The 16,855-nt window shown below is 34.9% G+C and overlaps 1 protein-coding gene and 1 long non-coding RNA gene across 5 annotated transcripts in view; both read left to right on the top strand.

Annotated features, from left to right (window-relative positions):
• The window catches only part of NR3C1 (nuclear receptor subfamily 3 group C member 1), a 141,503-nt gene that overhangs the window by 4,714 nt on the left and 119,934 nt on the right, over nucleotides 1–16,855 (top strand). The gene's annotated exons all lie outside the window — the stretch shown is intronic.
• LOC138172809 (uncharacterized) overlaps nucleotides 1–16,855 on the top strand; it is a 55,033-nt gene continuing 38,178 nt past the window's right edge. The window contains exon 1 of the long non-coding RNA XR_011171254.1: nucleotides 1–16,855. This exon is cut by the window's right edge and continues 19,911 nt beyond it. This is a non-coding gene — a long non-coding RNA (uncharacterized lncRNA).

A 16,855-nucleotide genomic window follows, 5' to 3' on the forward strand; every position in this document is an offset into this window, starting at 1 on the left:
ATATTTTCTTTTAAAAGGGTAGGTCTAAGACCATTTGCTATATTTTTTTCAATGTGTTCAATATCTTTGAACAACTCACATGTTCCCTCAGGTGTGACATAAGGGCAGAGGATCATCACTTTTGCCCAAATCAAAGTATCTTCATTATAGCGTGTCCTGAATTAGCTGACTGTGGCAGGATATATAATTCTATAACAATGTAAATGTACTTTTATATAACATGCTAATGAAAATACCAAGCTTCTATACTTACATATTTATGTATAATATATTATTTTATGCTAGTAGCGTGAGAGGACTGAAGATTTAAAAATTAGAACTAACAACACTAAGTCCTGCTGGTCATCCAGAATGCTTGTTGCAGAACTTGTTTTTGTTTTTGACATTTATTGAATTTCAGTAGTGTGTGGTAGGCACTGTACAGAATACTGAATAAGATCTGCTTCTTGCCCACAGGGCTCAGAATGTAAATTAAGTAAGAAGCCTCTGCTCATCAGTCCCTTTTGGGGGACCTCAAATTTACACTTTAACACAGATTTTGTGGAGTTTATGTTCTCAGGATGTCACTTGCTTGTTTTACTCTCTCTCCATTGTCAGGTCATTAAAAGCTTTCTTAATCTTGGGATTTAATCTGCAATCCTGTTTTCCATATTTTGATTGGAAACTCTCCTGAAAGCAATCAGGTCTTCAAAACAAAGAAACAAAAGGCTTTGATTTCTAACATAGTTAGACTTGATGGAGAAAGATTGTGGGTCATAGTCTTTTGACAGGAGAAGATGTTAAGAATAATGTTGACTCAATTTTCTTTGCATATGATACTGTATCATATTTCCCCTTAAATATTGATATTGTTTAGTAGTCTTGTTTACTTGTTGAGGATTTTATATCTGGCTCATTTTTTTGTTTCAACCACATTTTACCCTGTGTTAAGAAAACTAGATAGAGAATTTTGTAGATTTCTAGATTTGGTTGTTGTTTAGTTAAGTAAACAAAATTGAACAGTTCTGTATGTTATTTAAGACTTCAATTATATTTTGTATAAGCAATATTTATTTCTTATTTGGAAGAAAACCATTTATAATCTTTCATAAAATGTGTTTGATAAGGGACATTATGCATTTGTTTTAGACAGCAAGCATTTGTGTTTTGCATTTAAAGACTTCTTTTACCATCCTTAATTACGCTAAAACTTTGGAGCAGTAAAATCTAAGACTCTTTGAAAAATAGCTTGTCCATTAATTTCCAAGTTGAACAGCTATAACACTGTTAGATTGCTTTATAAAATACATAACCATGCCATGAAAACGCTGTGTTTTATGAAACACTTGAGGATTATCAGAGCATTTTGTGCTCAGAATGATAAGCCTTATCATTTTGCTTTCATTTTCCTTGCCCAAATATTAAATACATGAAACAAGATACATCCTTTTGCATTCGGTGTGAACATAGCAGATGTATACAAAAAAGGTTTTAAGTGAACACACCCTTAAACTACAGAATAACTTTCCAGATTTTAGCACTTTGTAACTCCCTAACAATATACATTCTTAAAGGATTGTCAACACTATCCTGAGAGCTGAGAAAAGGGAGTATTACTGTCTTGTTCTTTCAGTGACCTGCGGCATTCCTTCAGTCATTTTCCTCCTATGTAAAAGGAGGGAGTTGGACTAAGTCCTCTCTTAGGACCCTGTTAGCTCTCAATCTTATATGAATCTACTTGTGATTATTTTTATTTACTGATCTTCAGTGTTTCAAATTAAACTGATGATGAGTTGGGCAACTTCCTTTATTAACTTTTCTTTAGAAATTTTATACATCATGGCATTAATTTAGTTGGAATTGGGGAACGAGAATTACCCAGAAGAGAAATTCACTCAAATAAATTGAAACAATGTTTCTTTTCAGTTTCAATGTTTCTTTGATTCTGATTGAATCAATCTATTGTTTTCAAATGAGCAACATGGTGCCTTTATATTACTGGGTTCTAACTAAATATTAGTCTTGACCATGTACCCTTAGAGAACAATTTAAAGCTAATTTTGAGATGACAGATACTTTGAATATTAACTTTCTCTGTGTGTGGCAAGAGTTTTCCCTGATATTTTCATTGCAGATGTGAAAAGACTTAAAAAAAACCTACTTGTTAAATTTTAAGCCCCTTTTAACTTGACTTTTTCTGTGTAATAAACATTTTAGCTATATACTACACTATTAGAAATTCTTTAAAATTTGTGTCTGAAGCATTGAGTTGATTAAAAGTAAGTGCTTAGCATTAGTGCTATAATTTAAAGATGAAGCACCTTGCTTAATCAATTCTTAGAGTCAGGGGTATTGATAGGCAAACAATAAAGGTTCTCCGACCTCATTCTGCCTAGGTCAGCATAAGAAAAATGAGTTAGAAGGTTCCAAATTAATCTATTTTTAAGCATGGAAAGACTACATATAAAATCATTACATTGATAGGAAGACTGATGTATGACTATAGAAATTTTTTGGTTTTAACGTTGAAACTATGTTGTAAAGAGGTTAAAAAGAACTAGATTGCTTCCGATTAACTTTTTTCATTTTGTTTTGCAGTATTCTTAAGGCTCTAATTGTATAATATTGACTGCTTTTAAAGGGCAGAATTAATAGGAGGAAACATGTAAGGGAGAGATCAACTTTGGAGTTCAATGTGCAGTTTAGAATTCTTGTGAGGGAAGTTGACTAGGTAGTACTTCTGTTGACTGTACTGGATTCTTAACTTTATGAGAGGAAGGAGAGAGAATATTGATGATCTTGATATAAAAGCTTGAGTGATGAAAATCTGTGTCTATATTGCCTATTAACATAGTGCTGCATAAATGTCAGAAAATTCAGTTTGAGGTTTTGTAGGGGGAAATGTATTAGTGAAAAGGAGGATACTTTTTTAAATCACTATTTAATGTCATTCTTAATGGAAACCTTACTAGTGGATAATGAGTAAAATTAAAAATTATTTTTCTTCTTTCCTTCCTGCCTTGCTTCCTTTCTCCATTACTTTCCATCTTCCCTCCCTCCTTCCTTTTTTCCTTTGCTTCCTTCTTTCTTTCCTTCCTTCCTGCCTCCCTTCCTTCCTTCCTGTTTTTCCTTGGCACCTTTACAATCTCTTCTTGGTATTGGTTGCTTCTATGCCTGTGAGGATTAATTTATTCTGTGAAATTCAGTCATGTAGTAAGATTGCATATGTTGAAAGATTGCTTTTGTTTCATTTTGGTTCTTTTCATATTGTGGTTACTAAGAGCTATTGAGAGAATACATATATATATATAGTTTAATATAAAGTATATTTTCATTATTTCAATAGTCTACTATTCCTTCATTTGAAAACAAAGAGGGTCCGTATATTTTATAGGAGTGGGGAAATTTTTTTTTATAGCTTCGCTTCTTTCCATCTAAATACATTATGTTATATCTAAATACATTAGAGTAGAAATGTTAAGACTTGCTTATAGAAATTAATAGATTTTATTGAAATTTCTGCCCATAATATTCTTGGATTATTCAGTTACATATTTATAATTGATAGCATAATTTAAATTTGTTGTTATTGTTGTTGTGCTGTCACATAGCTAGTAAGTGACACCAGATTTGAAGTCACCATTACTATGTCTTCCTGACTCCATGCCCAGCACTCTATCCCCTGCGCCACCTAGCTGCCAACTTTAAATTTAGATTTTATTTATGTTATACCTTTGGACCCTGGGCAAGTCACTTAACCTCTGGTCCTCAGTTTTCTCATCTATGAAATGAAGGGCTGGACTTGACCTCTCAGGCCCTCTTCCAACTCTAAATCAATGATTGATCCTATTATCCTATAATCAGATTAGATAGTTGGATTTTTTGTGTGCTTTATCTGCTACAGAATGTGAGACATGCCAATAGAAATTTTATGGATGATTTATACTGAAATTTACTTTATTTTCTAGTATGTGGGTAAAAATGACAGCAAGAGTCTTTGGGATTTTGGTCAAGAAGAGTCTTAAATTTGAATATTTTACTTAGTGTGAAAGACTTAAACATGAAAGTAGGAGCATTGATATTAAGCGATGAGTTATATAAGCCGGGATCTATCCCTTAACCTCTAGGTGACAGAAGAAGCCCAATTATATTAGTAATTATGATATCTATATGACATCTGGAATAAAGCCAATGAGTACTTTTGAAAAGTATATGGATATCTTTTCTTTAATAATTAGGTGGTTATGACTAGTCTTAATAAGAGATAACCTTGGTAATGCGCGTATATGTGTGTTTATAAAAAGTGTCTTTGAATTTGGTCTCTGTTCATTTTGGTGCTAAGTAATTTTACATGTCATTTCTTGGAATTTCTTTCAACGTACATTAAAATATTTTGAGGTGAAGGAAAGAAATCTTTCATCTTAAAGAGCAAACAAGCAAAATATACTTTTCTTAAGCAAAATTTAATATTCTCCTATAGTATATATGTCCACATACACATACAGAAACTTTGAGATGCATATACATATTGGTATATGCTGAATAGGGAAAGTGATTTTGATACAGGAATAATTTGCTTCCCTTGGGATAACTATAAAACTGCATGAATAAATGAACCCTGACAGTATATTTATGTGAAGTGAGAATTAATAATAATACTGATCAGCCAAACTAATGGTCTAGGGAAATAGGTTGTAGTTGAAAAACATCACATAAAGAATTTTCAATAAATGTTTTCTTTCAATTTATATCTGAAAATAGCAATTTTTTACTTTCATAGGAGGCTTTAAGAAATCATACTTAATAATAACAGCTTATTTAAGTACTGACAGGTCCAAGTTCTCTTATTCTTTTCTACCTTAGCTTCTATTTCTACATTACATGTTTTCTAGAAAATTATAATGCTCCTGCATTAAAAATGCCGCTTAAAAAGAGAAATCTTTAACATTCTATATACTTTTTCTTTGAGTTTGACTTCTGTATATTTCAGTGCTAAGGTAATTTGGTGTATAACTTCATAGAATGTAATTTTTTTCCAATATGTATTAAAATATTTTGGGGGGAGGAAAAGTAGATTTTTTCCACTTCAGTCTTAGAGTAGTAAAGATGAGAAATCCAACCCCAAAATACTTTTATCTATTTAAAAAATAAACAACATACACTTTTCTGAAGCAAATTTTAATATATGACTGCTGTAATTTTTTTGGATGTTTATTAATAGGATTTCCCTGAGAATTTTTAGGTTAACATGGGGGAGGGTAGAAGGGACAGTGTAGAATGGTGGCAGATTGCCAAAATTAAGATAAATTTAGCAAAGTAAAAACAGTTCCTGAATCAGCAGTATCTATAACCAATGGAGAGAAACATGAAGCAGGAAAAGACTTTTTACGTAAGGGAATTGATATACAGTGGGTGGAAGGGGAGTGGGAAAAGAGGTGGATGAGTATTTCAGTTTGACCATTGCTAAGTCAAGATCAAAACTAATAGTGTAAATTTGTATTTGGATGTTTTCTTAAAGGATGGGATTGCTATATTTAAATCCTTTTAGAATATTTCTGCTAAAGTTGTTTTTATTTGTTCCATATTTATTGAAGCTGTTGTCTTAAAAAACAAAATACAGTGGGATTTTTAAAAGAACATAATTAAAATGGAATAAGTTCTACTCCTTAGTTAAATTTATTTCTTTGTGTAACTGTTTTGTTGCTTTCCAGTTAATAAGGAAAGTAAATTCTTATATAATGGTATCTATATAGAATAAAGTATGATTTCTAAAAGCACTAGAACACTAATTTAATTAATCTATTTATATGACTATAGTCCTTATTGAATGATTTTTGTATGAAAGTTTATCATCCTTGAATTTTACCATTGTGTCAGTTTAAATATTAATGACTTAATGTGGATTGTTGAGTGTACTACTTTTGAAAAACAGAGCTAATTTTCATCTTTTCCAGTACTGTTAAATAGCCTTAATTCTTTTTTTTTTTTTAATTTAGTGTGTCAGGGATTAGTGGTGTCTACATTACAGCTTGTGGTTGCTTAATAGTGAAAGCAGATCTTATTTTATACTTGTTCCATGTACACTCCAGTTGTCTAAAATTTTGCATAGAAGCAAATGGAAAATCTTAGTTTTTTGTGCTTAATATATTTTCTCACCTTGAATTTTCATTTTCAGGAATGTAGTAGCTCCTTTTATTAAAAAGCTAGCCTTTATTCCAGTTGATTTCATAATAATCAACAGTAATATTTGACAATGGCTATTATGAAAGTTTATTTGGTAGCCAGGTTTTGAAAGCTATTGTGAAATGGCATCCAATTTAGCAAGTAATTTATTTCATGTTGGTTGGAGTAGTGCAGTGACTTATGACCTTATAGTTATCACATGATGATCATTACAGCTGTGTCACTTGAACAAATTTCAGTTTTTGTTTTGGTTTTTAATTAGGAGAGGGAAAAAGGATTCCACAATTTTAGATATTTCTAATTATAGGCTTGGAGCTTTGTTTTACTTCCTCCTTTCCCCATCCCTACTCAGGAATATCTTCCAAACAATATAATTTCTGTCTCCAATTTTTTTTCCAACTCTTTGAAAATCTGCATCACCAAATCTCAAGAATATAAAGAATCAATGTCAAGAATAATTTAATGATATTCATTATGACTGAGAGAGAAATTTTATGATTCAGAAAAAGAGGAAGCAAAGCAATATATGTGGAAAATTTTTTTTAAAAGAGATGAAGTACTTCCAAGGACCCATGGTTTCACCAGTGTGGGTACTCTCTCCACTGATGATGATGACTGTTGGCAGTGCCTGGCACTTTGCAGCTGTTTAATAATAAATGCTTGATAGCTTGGTAGATGGTTTTCAACATAGAATGTCACTATGACTGAACATTTCAGTACCATGTGGCCAGCATGCTCATGAGCTTCTATAAACTTAACCAGGCTGCTAGTCAGATGATAAGACATATAGTCCACTACAGGCCCATACTTGAAGTCTTTCTTACTTGTTAAAGCCTGTAGGAGCTTGTACACTGCTGGCATATTCTTTTGAGAACCAGGGTCACCTCCACACTCTGGTGAAGCCTTGTAGTAGAACTTGGCTGGAGGTGACCCTGGGTTCTTAAAAAGTATGCCAGTTGGAATGCAAGGAACTGAAATGCACTTTTAAATTTAGCATTACAGAGGGTCAGCTACCTCTTCAGCTAGAAATACCATGGAAGAGGGCTTCATAAGTGAAGTCTTCATAAGTGAACTGCTGGCAAATTTGAAGACTGGGGAAGAGGTGAAATAAGAGCAAGAAAAGAAGGAGAAAGCATGGAGAAAAGAATGTAGCATTTGTTGTCCAGGTTCTGAAGTTTAGATCTTGTAGACCTACTTACTGTGTAACAATGGTCAAATCTTTTAATTTCTCAATGCTTAAGTTCTTACATTTCAAAAATGTGAATAATAGTAATATGTACTCTCTGTTGTGGGAGTAGAAAATACATATACAACAAGGTTGTTGCTAAGAATACTTTTTCACAGAAGGGATTCTGGGTCAGGGATTAGACTAAATCCCTAAGGGCCCTTTTACCACTTTTTCTGTGAGTCCAAAGAATCTTAAATTCTATAGTAAAACATGAAACATTTCAGGGTCTCTTGTAGGAAGAAGTTTTGTAAAGTCTTTGGTAGAAAATGGATCGATGAGTAGGAACATTTTAAAAGACAAGAAGCAGATCTCTTGATCCAGAATTTGTTGTTGTTGTTGTTGTTATTGAGTCATGTCCAACTCTTCATGACCCCATTTGTGATTTTCTTAGCAGGAATACTGGAGTGCTTTGTCATTTCCTTCTCCAGTTAATTTTACAGATGAGAAAACTGAAGCAATGAAGCAAGCAGGATTGAGTGACTTGCCCAGGGTCACACAGCTGGGAAGTATCTGAGGCCAGATGTGAACTCAGGAAGATCATTCTCCCTGATTCAAGACCGAGTATCCTATCCACTGCACCACTTAGCTGCCCCTTGACTAACAAAGCCTTTTATTTTTAATTTTTGTAGGGGGGAAGGTAGGGTAATTAGGGTTAAGTGACTTGCCCAAGGTCACATGGCTAGTTTTTTATGCTAAGTGTCTGAGGCTGGATTTGAACTCAGGTCCTCCTGACTCCAGGGCAGGTGCTCTATTCACTGTACCACCTAGCTTCCCCGACAAACAAAGCCTTTTAAAAATACCTACTGTGATCAGGCCCTCAGGATACAAAGACAAAAATTCCTTTAAAAAGCTTATATATGTAAAGGGGAGACAACAAATACACATAGAAATATGTGCAAAATATATACATAAAACTATAGGGTAATTTGAAGGTGAAGGCACTGGAAGAGGTGTGGGGTGGGGGAGAGGGGATTCAGGAAATGCCTTGTGTAGGGCAAGCTACTTGAGTTGACCTTTGAAGGAGTAGGAGTGAGGAGGGTGTACATTCCAAGCATAGGGGACAGACTGTGCAAAAGTTCATAGAGATGGGCAGTGGAATGTCATATGTGTAAGGTATGGGGAGAAAGACCAGTTTGCCTGAACTGAAGAGTTCATGAAGGGAAAAACATATAAGACTGGAAAGGTAAGTTGGAGCCATATCTCAAAGGGTTTTAAATGCCAAATCCAATGTTTATATTTGATCCTTGAGGTAATAGAGAGCAACTAGAGTTTATCAAGCAGGGTCTTACCTCTGCTTTTAGGGGTATGATTTTGGCAACTGCATGGAGGAGAAAGACTATTGGCCGGTAGGCTAACAAGAAGGCTACTACCCTGTGATAGTCCAGGTGAGAGGTGATGAACCCTGAACTAGTGTGGTGGCTTTGTGGCTGGAGAGAAGTAGACATATAGAAAAACTTTAAAGGTAGAATTGAGAAGAGTTGGCATCTGAATGGATATGTGAGGTGAGGGAAATGAGGAGTTCAGGAAAATTCATTGCAAACCTAGGCAAGGTAGGTAGGTTGCAAAGAGGGGAAGTTGAATTCTATTCTGGACTTGTTGACCTTGATATACCTACAGGACATCTAGTTGGGCTAGGGAGGAAGGAAGAGAGATTTGGGCTTATTTTCTTTCTCTATTCCTCAGCTTCCTCATCTGTAAAAGATGAGATTCTAGGTGATATGCCAGAGGTCTCTTCTGGCTTAAAATCCTATGATCCCTTGATTTTAATAGAAACAGAGAAAAAAAACCGGGATTGAGTATATGTTTGCTTCACTTTCTGAAAGGAATGAAGAGAATACATAAATATTGATAAGTTAGGAATGAACTGATCACCATCTTTGAAAATAATATTGTTAATCTGCTATATGTAATTCATCATTCTAAGCATCATGAGTTTAAAGCCAGGAGAAATCATGGTTCTTGTTGAGTTATAAAAATATTAAGAGGAAGCAGAATCTGATGTAATACTATTTCCTTTAATATTTTGGAAAATCCTTTGTTGATAACAATAATAATAATAAGAGCATGCATATAGAAGGTTTATAAAGCACTTTGTATACCTTATATCATTTAAACCTTTTAACAGCTGTATGAGATATGTACCTTTGTTATTCCCATTTTATAGATGAAAACACTGGGGCTCAGAGACAGTAAGTAATTTTGCCTAGGATCACATAGCTTGTAGGTATCTAAATTTGGCTTTGAACCCAAGTTGTCCTGACTCCAAACCTGGCATTCCATCCACAGTGCCATACTGCCTACTTACCAAGTGGGATCTTTAGTTTCATCTAGGAAACATTCAAAGGGAAAAAGTGATGTACCAGTTCAGGTAGGTGGCAGGGAGGGGCTAAAGGAGGTGTGAAGCAATCATGTTTCCTTTGTACATTTTAGAAGGGGAAAAAGGCAAAGGAGATGGTGTCAGCAGATAGAGAGATATCACCCATGTAGACTAAAGTAGAAACTTTATGCAGCTTCTAAGGAAATCAGTTTTAGGAGACTGACTTGTTGCTCTACCTAAAATGTATGTTGACAAAACATGTTCTTTTTGTTGTTGACATTAGTCTTAAGGTTATCTTGAGACTTTGGAATGACTGGTGTTTTTTTTAAAGTGGTTTTTAGACTAGTCCGAATTTCTTTGAAGAAATTATTTGGTAAGGCTGGATAATGAAGAGTTTTAGTGGTGGGAAGGTTGCTGTTATTGTACTATAATTTAAAACATAGATGTAGGTCAAATAATGGTGTATTTTTTTTCCTGAACCAGTCTTAACCCAAGATAGTACAGAAATATTTTGATAGATATTTTTTTTTGCATTAAGGTTCTTTGGATTTCTCATAATAGAAACTTTCCCTTAAATTTTTCATTCATGAGTGAGCTGGGGAAAAAGTATTTTTGTGTGTATTAACTATAAACTCATATTTATTTAAATCTGAAGAGTCAAATTTCAATCTGATGGAGTTTACCATGCACTGAATGTCTTCTTATATCCATCAAATATTCTGAACAAGGAGGTCTTTCTTAGGCATATTATCATGATGCCTACTTGCAAAGAACCCTGGATAGGGAGTTCAAATTCTGACTTTTTTGTCTGTGTAGAGTCTAAGTTTAAATTCTGAAGCTTCCTTACACCATCCCCATCTGAAGTAAAAATTTTAGAAGTCTCCTTCTTACCTTTTGGTTAATGTCACATCATAACTCACAGCAGTTCTATAAGATAGGTAGTACAAGTAATACTGTCATCTCATTTAAATGATGTGGAACCTGAGCTTCAGTGTATCGTAGTGACCTTAATCAAGGTCCTTGGCCTCTCTGAGTCTCACTTTCTTTATCTATAACATGAGATTATTGGACTAGATAGCAGTTCAAACATTTCATAATCTTATAGTTTTTATCGGTGAATATTGAAATGGTTTTCTTTTCTAAAAAAAAAAATGACAATTAAACTCATTGAAATCAAAGACAAAAAGCTAAAAGTTCCTTGGCTAAATGATCAAGGCTCAAAAGCAACAACAACAAAATAAACTTAAGAAAATTGGTTTAAATTGGGAAACATGAAGTATTACACATTTTATGGTGCATGTTTTAGGGTGATGTGTGCCATCCTCATTCCCCTAACCATTTTAAATCTTTATTATGCCACCTCTAAACTAATTGAAAGACTTAAATCACAGTAAATTTTACTTTTCATTTAGACATAATCTCACACTCTATATGGGCTGCAGGAGCATTGATGCAAATGGCATATCAAGAAGAGTTCATGTCTTTGAAAATAAAAGATATGAGCTCAGTTTTCAGAAAGATCAGCTTATTTGTCCGTAATATTCAAAAGGAAACACCAAAAGATATTTGGAGGAAAGGAAGATAGGTGGTAGCTGAAGCAAGAAAATCAAAAGAAGACTCTGAAAAATTAATTATTGTAAAATTGGAGGGTGGGGGTGGGAAAAGTACCAAGGAACCTTAGAGCCCTGGAAGACATCCAGAGAGAATAGTCACAGAAGAAATAGAATGAATAGTTGTAGAACCAGGAGACAATCTCAGAATCTAAAAAAAAGAGACACAATGAACCTGATTCAGTAAAAAGTAATAGATGAGAGATAACTGGCTTAGATTCAGATTTGAGTGATTATTTCTGAGGCCACTCTTTAAAAAAGCTAAAGATTTCTAAAAGGATTCATGAAAATTCGGGAAAGACAAGGAGGAAGGAGATGAGAAAAATTGCTGATTAAGTAATACAATTAATAAAAAAAAAAGGACCAATGGACTGACAACAGTGGATTTTGAGAATTGAAGACCACCTAAAGTTGAGTAACAATAGGCTTTGAAAATTAGATTTCAAGGATAAGAATGGCTCTTAATGAACGTACTGCTATGTGATGGGGACCCCAAATCCTGGTCAGGAAGAAGGTACTAAAAGGTGTAAAGTTGCTATTTTCCCCTCTAATTTGTCTCTCACATCCATCTTTTTTTCCATTCCCAACTGCCAACACCTTAGTTCAGAATCTCATTCTCTTTTAACTGGACTATTATAGTAACCTCCTAACTGCCTCCAGTCTTTTCTCCATCTCCACCCTCAATACATCCTACACTTTGCATCAGAATGACATTCCTTAGCACAATTCTCTTGGTTTCTCTGTCTTGTTCCAAAAATCTAACAACGTCCTGCTCCCTGTTAAATAAATGATGCAGTGGATAGAGCTCTGGGCCTGGAATCAGAAGACTTGAGTTCAAATCCAAGCTCAAACTAGCTGTGTGACCCTGGGCAAGTCACTTAACTCTGTTTATCTCAGTTCCCTCATCTATAGAATGAGCTAGAGGGAAAATGGCAAGCCATTCCAGCATCTAGGCCCAGAAAACCCCAAAAGGGGTGATGAAGAGTCAAACATGACTGAAAAACAGCTTAAGCAACAACAAACTCCTTTGCTTCATGCTTTCTTTCAAGGCCCTCCACAATTTGGCCCCAATCCACTTGTTACATATTGTTTCCCAGTACTCATCCCTATAAAATGTCATCATTCTGTCATTTCTTAAACATTTTTTTTTCATCTTTTTGTCTTTGCTTACAAAGTTCCCTTTGCCTGGAATGCCCTTCCTCTGGGACTCTACCTGTCCATTTCTTAACCATCCTTAAAGACCCAGCTCAAATATCCCATCCCCCACAAAGCTTTCCTGGGATCCTGGGATCATGCCTTTCTTTGAATGGACATAACACCATGTACCTCTCATATTACACTTTTACATTATAACTTGTACTATAATTATATGGGCACAATTCTCATCTGCCCTACTAAATTTCACAAGAGCACATTGATCCTCTCTTATCCACCTTTGTATCCTTCACATCACTTTGCAAATATGGGATGTTAATGAATGAATGATGGACCTATTTATTCACTACATCAATCACTTAATCAGTAAACATTTATTAAGTGACTACTCTGTGGCAAAGGCTGTGGTAGGAACTGGTGATACCCAGACAAAACCAAAACTGGTTCTCTCAAGGAGCTGACTTTCTGTTGGGAGGCCACAATATGTACATATGTAAGTCATTGCAAAGTTTATAAGTTTGTACGAAATAACTGAGGAGAGAGGAGAGAGACAGACAGACTAATAACTTGAGAGAATCTATCTAAAAAGGCCTTATGTAGGTGGCAACCCTTGAGCCGTGTTTTAAAGGAAGGTAGGGATTGTGTGAGATCAGGCAGGTGAAGAGGGAGTATGTATTCTCACAATTTCTGATATTGGTCTATGGTTTTCCGCTTTTGCTTCATTTTTCCTTGACTTAAGTAGTGATACTGTATTTTTCTCAGTAGGAGTCTGATAAAGTGGTTTCCTTCTCAGTTTTTGAGACCAAATTGTGTAGCATTGGTATTAATTGTTCCTTTAAAATTAAGAAGAATTCTGCTAAGAGAATAGAACAAGTGGGAGGTGGGATAGGAGGGAGGGAAATATAGTCAGTCTTGTACAATATATCTACTATGTTATTGTTTTGCATTAGCCACACATGTACAACCTATACTGAACTGCTTATCTTCCCAGTAAGTGTGAGTGACAAGGGAGGAAGGGAATGAATCTGGAATTCAAAGTTTTAAAATCAGATACTCAAATATATACTATAGTATTTTACACGTAACTAGGAAATAAGATATACAGGCACTGGGGCATAGAGATCCACTGGAAAAGTCGAAAGGGGTATGGGAGAAAATATAGGAGAGAGCAGATTGGAGGAGGGGATATCCTGTGGGACTGCTATTTTGGGGCAGTGGGTAGGAGAAAAACGGGGAGAAAATTTGTAACTCAAAATCTGGCGGAAACGAATGATGTAAATCAGAAGTGAATAAAAGCATTTGAAAAAAAAAGAATTCTGCTAATCTCTTAGAGCCTTGTTTTGTTTTTTAATTTGTTTTTGGTAGTTCCTTTACTACTAGTTCCACTTCATTTTCTGAGATTAAATTATTTAAGGTGTCTATTTGGTTTTCTCTTAGTTTGGATAGTTTATAGTTTTAAAGATATTCCTCCATTTATTACTTTCCCTTGGTTTTGCTAAATATATAACTACATAGTAGTTGATAAATTCTTTCTTGATTCTTCTATGCAGGAGTGATTTTAATTTGCTCTTTTGCAGTTTTATTGATTTGATTTTTTTTTTTTTTGGAGAGAGTGTGCCACTACATGGGGGAACCATTTACACAGAGGTGTATATGGTGAACAGATAGCAAACCAGTTTTGCTAAAATGGAAAGGGCAGAAAGGGAGCAAAATGAAATAAGACAAGAAAGATAGATGGGAAGCATATTGTGAAGGGCTTTAAATGCCAAGCTGAGATGATTTTTTATTTTGTCCCAGAGGAAACAGGAAGTCATTGAAGATTTTTGAGTAGAGGCATGGCATGGTCAGCTTTGTCTATGTTTTCTGAATATTAATTAGGCAGCTGTGTGGGGGTCAGGTTGGAAAAAGCACAGAATGGTCTTGTCTTCCTGCTTCCATTCTAGGGTATTAACTTGAAAAGTGGGTGCTTCTAGTTGATTGGTAGAGAATCTAACCTCTGATTTTATCAGGTTTATATTTTGGCATGATGCTTGAAGAGGAACTGAGAAATGCATATGTGGTAGATGTTTTGTTGACATGAGTCCTTTTTTCCCCTGACGAGTTCCTCTGCTGAGCCCTCCCATTTTGTTGTTACCACCTTAGCCCCCTAAAGCCTACATGGTTAAAGTATTCTAGAACAAAGTTTCCCAATCTGACAAATTTTGCATGACTTGGGCAACATTTGGGATTTGAGGATATCACTCAAATTCATTAGTTGTGTTCACTGTAGGTAACTGTGTTTCATTTTGTGTCTACTTTTTAGGAAGATTATTAACCCTTTGGGAGCCAAAGAATTCTGTTGGAAGAATTCTGTTAAAACCAAAGAATTCTATTGTCTGTGTAAGTAGGAAGAATTGTTTCTCAAATCTATAATGAATTGAATCCTTCTAGTATACATGCCATAATTAACAGCAGCTGCATTCAGCCTGGATTTGAAGACAGTCGGGCATTCAAGTAAATAATTGTTCTTAACCTCAGTGGTTATCATCTGGCCATGCTAGTCTGTAATACCATAGAAACAGACAGTAAACCCAGGAAAGTAGAATTCATGGATCAATTCATACAATTCATCCTTACCATAGAGACATGTAAATTGATTGAGGATTTTTGCCTTGTTCTTCTTGCCTGAATGTGTATGCATGTGACATTTGTCTAAAATAGCTAATCACATTTGGGACGTCTACTGTTTCAGTTTTGGTGATGATTGGGCCATTTATTAAATCTAGCTAGAGAAGCTGGTTTGTAAAGAAAGCACATGAAGAGAAAAAAGAAAAGAAATTTCAGATGTAACAAACCACTTGAAAGTGAATGTTTAGTGTTTAAAATATCTGGTAAACCAGCCCTTGGTCTTTTTTTTTTTATTAAATATCCAGTCTATGGATTTGATTTTTTTATTAAGAATTTATATTTTTATGAAGCTAATATAGGAAATATCCTTATAACTTTAAATAAAATCACTAGTAATTGGCCACCCTCAAGAAGTGATGGGAATGCCTTGTGGCTGTGTTTGTGCCATCCTCAGTTAATGAATCGCCTTCATTTTATATTGTACTGGCTGTACTTATGTGCCAGATAGGTATATGGTTTTAGGCCATCTACTAATATGAGTGAGTGAATAATAAAACATCGATTAAGTGTTTATTATGTGTTAAGCACTAGTGATACAAATAGAAAAGCAAGACAATCCCAGCTGTCAAAGATCTTAAATTCTAATAGGAGGAAACAGCACATTCAGGAGATTTTCACAAGTCAAGGATTTCAGCTGCAAGTCAAATGGAAAGGCCCAAGTGTACTCTAAATTCCACCTTGTTCTAGCGCTATTCCAGGTACCCAATTAAGAGAGTAATCTTTTTCCTTCTCTTGGCCTATAAAGACAATTTCGTCATTCCTCCTATAGACCTAATTATCAGCGAACTGTATCTGGAAATTAAATGACATTGGAGGTTTATGATAATATGTTGAGACGTCCTAATTAATTTAAAAGAGGAGAATTAGTTAGAACAAGTTTTGAGAAAATTGTCAAGGCATTACATTCTGAGAAGCCCAAATGTTTGTTCAGAGAACAGTTAAGATAATTAGCATAGTGTCTTCAGCATTATTGCGTTTGTTGTTCAGTCATGTCAGACCCTTTGTGATCCTGTTTGGGTTTTCTTGACAGAGATACTAGAGTGGTTTGTCATTTCCTTCTCCTACTCATTTTATAGATGAGGAAACTGAGACAAACGGGGTTAAGTGACTTGCCCAGGGTCACACAGCCAGTAAGTATCTGAGGCCAGATTGGAACTCAAATCTTCCTCATTCCAGCCCCAGCATGATATCCACTGCACCACCTAACTTCCCTATTATTGGGTTTAGAGGAACAAAGTATACTTTTCATAGTCTGTTTTTTTGGTTTTAATGCACAATTATGTTTATATACAAATATATGCTATGTTTTGAGGTATTTTAATGTCAAGTTACCGTAGCATAGTGAGGTGGCCTAGGCATCTGTAGTCTTTTAAAGACTTTAAATTTTATTTAGTGGTCATTTATTAAATACGTGCCAAATACTACTTTGGGTGCTAGACATATAAAACTAAAAATGAAATAGTCTCTTATCCCATTGAGCTTATATTCTAAAGGAGACACACATATGGTGAGGAGAGGGAGATTATAATGGTATATAGATAGATAAGTGACTACAAAATAAATATACAATAATCTGTATGATGGGGACAGGACAGTAGCATCAGCATGGCAGGGGGAGGGGGCAGTAGCATCAACATGGTAGGGGGAGGGGAGTTGACCAAGAAAAGGCCTTGTTTAGGAGGTGGTTGTTGAACTCTAATCCTTAAAGGGAACTGG

This window comes from Petaurus breviceps, unplaced genomic scaffold (assembly GCF_028583685.1).
Source record: "Petaurus breviceps papuanus isolate PSGF00001 unplaced genomic scaffold, PetGlider_PUasm1.0 551, whole genome shotgun sequence".
In the NCBI taxonomy this organism is placed as follows: domain Eukaryota; kingdom Metazoa; phylum Chordata; class Mammalia; order Diprotodontia; family Petauridae; genus Petaurus; species Petaurus breviceps.